Here is a 2,826-nt window from a genome sequence, read left to right as displayed (position 1 = left end):
AGCTGTTCCCGGAGCCTGCGGGGACCGCGCGTCGGTGGAGGGGACACGGTGGCACAGCCCCACCCCAGGGTGAGGGTGGGACCGCCGAGGTGCCGCCGTGGAGGGGTGGGACACCGCAGGAGTGTCACCATGCACGTGCGCTGGGACCTCGTGGAGATGCCAACATGGAGGGCTGAGATGCCACCCCCATGGAAGGCTGTGACCCCACAACCAAGCCATCGTGGTGGGCTGGGGTCCAGTGTGGTACACCAGCATGGAGAGGAGGGCCTTTGAGGAGATGCCACCATGGTGGGCTGGGACACCTTGGAGATGCCACCATGGTGGGCTGGGGACACCTTGGAGATGCCACCATGGAGAGCTGGGACACCTTGGAGATGCCACCACCACCACCACCACAGGGGACTGAGACACCAGGAGATGCTACCATGGATGTGGCCTGGGAAATATCACCCTGGGGGACTGGGACCCTGCAGAGATGCCACCATGAGGGGCTGGGACCCAGGCAGATGCCATCACCCATGGGGGGCTGGGACCCTGCAGAGATGCCATAGAGAGCCGGAGCCCCAGATGTCACCAGGGCTGGGAGATCCCACCACCATGGAGGGGTGCAGCCCTGCAGAGATGCCACCACGGAGGGGATCATCATCTCAGGGTGCGGGTGACACCCAGGTGACACCACCCTTCCAGAAACAAGGCACTTGAGCCCCTGGAGCCCCCCGTTGCCTGAGTAGCTCTTGTTGTGCTCTTACACATATCAGGCTGAGATTGATTGATTGATTTATTTATTTATTTATTTATTTATTTATTAGAATTTGGAATGGTGTTTGCAGAACACTGGAAATAATTTCATTATTAGAGAAAGGAAAAGAACCCTATTATAGAGCTCTTTAGTTGTTTATAGATAAAATTGTGTTTTACTATATTGCAAGGTAGACTAATACTTTTGTGAGGAAATAATTTATATATTCAGTCACATATAAAGATATGAGTCTTGCTTGTAAATAAAATTTCACTCTTTTTATAAGAATCAGTTGTGTTATTGCTGGCCTGTGCTATTTCATTTACAATGAATATGTTTTACTCTGCAAGTTTTTGTATTTTAAAACCTCAACTTTAGGAGGAAAGTGTTTTATTCTCAGAAATGTTCTGAGGAAATACTAAGCAGCATAGGAATTGTCTTTCTCTAGAATGGTGTAAGACTGGTGTTTCTTAGAGAAGAAGAAATAGCAGAAAAAGAAGTATAAGAAAAGCAGGAAGAGGAAAAAATACCTTACAAAGTCTGTTGTCACAACTCCTCATTTTATGCTCCTTGCATAAGGTGAGGCTGTCACCTTGCCTTTTGTTTGTGAACACTATAATCTCTTTATGACCTCCTGCCATTTCATGTTGTGGTGTAGACTTTAGGAAACTCACATACATTATTATGTATAAAAATGTTTACCCTTCATTTGTTTCTTCATCTTAGCACCAGCATTTAGATTTGGGATAAAAAAGCTGTTGGCATTTTACCTTTCCAAATCATTATTTGGTAATTTTGTAAGTAAAAGGAGCTTCAAAATCAGAGTTAGTAGTGCACATGTTGCAGTTTTGCTTGCTCTTTTCTTGCAGAATTATAGACTTATAGAATATGTTGGGTTGGAAAGGACATTAAAGATCCCCTGAAGAAATGTGTGAAGAGAGGTTGTCAGTGAAGACTGAGGCGAAAATCTCTTCATCCATTGTTACAAGCTTACCAGTGTTGTTTATTGATGAGGGGTGTACACAAATGTTTCTACAACCTGGATTTTCCTGTTTCCTCCGTCTTTCAGTTTGTCTCCACACATGCTTTAGTGTACATCCTTGCAGCTCTTCTGTTCCACTAATCCCATGACTTTGGTTTATAATTCTTGCACCAGGCTGAGTGATCCATTTCCATACATACAGGTGTATTAAACTTATTATTATTCATATTTTCTTCTTTTTATCTTTCAGGAGACCAATACTTCTTTTCTCTTTAACTAATTTCCATAACCCTGCAATAAACCTCTTTGTTTCAGGTTTTCCCTGGGAGATGCTCGCAGGCCACTCCATGAAACTGCAATTCTGGTGGAAGACATTGTTCACACTCAGCTGATAAATTTGGTAAGAACATAACTGACAAAATAGCCTGCACTCTAAAGCTCCTTCAATCCTCATGATATTTTTGTGACCTAATGACTAATAATAGATTGTCCAGGGTTTAGGAACAAATAAAACACAGAAGCTGAGGGTGATGTTCTGGTCTCAGTGATCTATAGAACCAGACATGCAACCCCACCTTACCCTGGGAAGAAAGCTGATGGGTTTTTTGTTAAAAAAACTTTAGATTGTTAGAAGAACTGACTATTCTTCTAAAGGCTGCCTTGTTGTCTTTTTCGCCCCGGCAGTGCCGCGATCCCAGCAAAGCTGGGGCGACCACGGGGACACCCCCAGGAAAACAGGGGGGACCAAGGCAGGACCCCCAGCACAACTGGAACCACCACGGGGAGGAGCAGAGCACCCAGAAAAAGCAGGGGGGCCGTGGGGTGACCCCCAGGGAAACCAGAGACACCATTGATGACCCCAGGGGAAATGGGGACACCATCGGGTGACCCCCAAAAAAACCTGGGCACACCATGGGGCGACCCTCAAAAAACTGGGGACACCATGTGGTGAACCCCGAAAAACTGGGGACACTATGGGATGACCCCAAAAAGAATCTGGAGACGCCATGGGACGACCCCCCAAAAACTGGGAACACCATGGGGTGACCTTCGAAAAACTGGGAACACCATGGGGTGGCCCCCAGAAAACTGTGTGACCCCCAAA

Source organism: Geospiza fortis, unplaced genomic scaffold (assembly GCF_000277835.1).
Source record: "Geospiza fortis unplaced genomic scaffold, GeoFor_1.0 scaffold1917, whole genome shotgun sequence".
NCBI lineage: Eukaryota > Metazoa > Chordata > Aves > Passeriformes > Thraupidae > Geospiza > Geospiza fortis.
Note: the sequence above shows the minus strand (reverse complement) of the source record.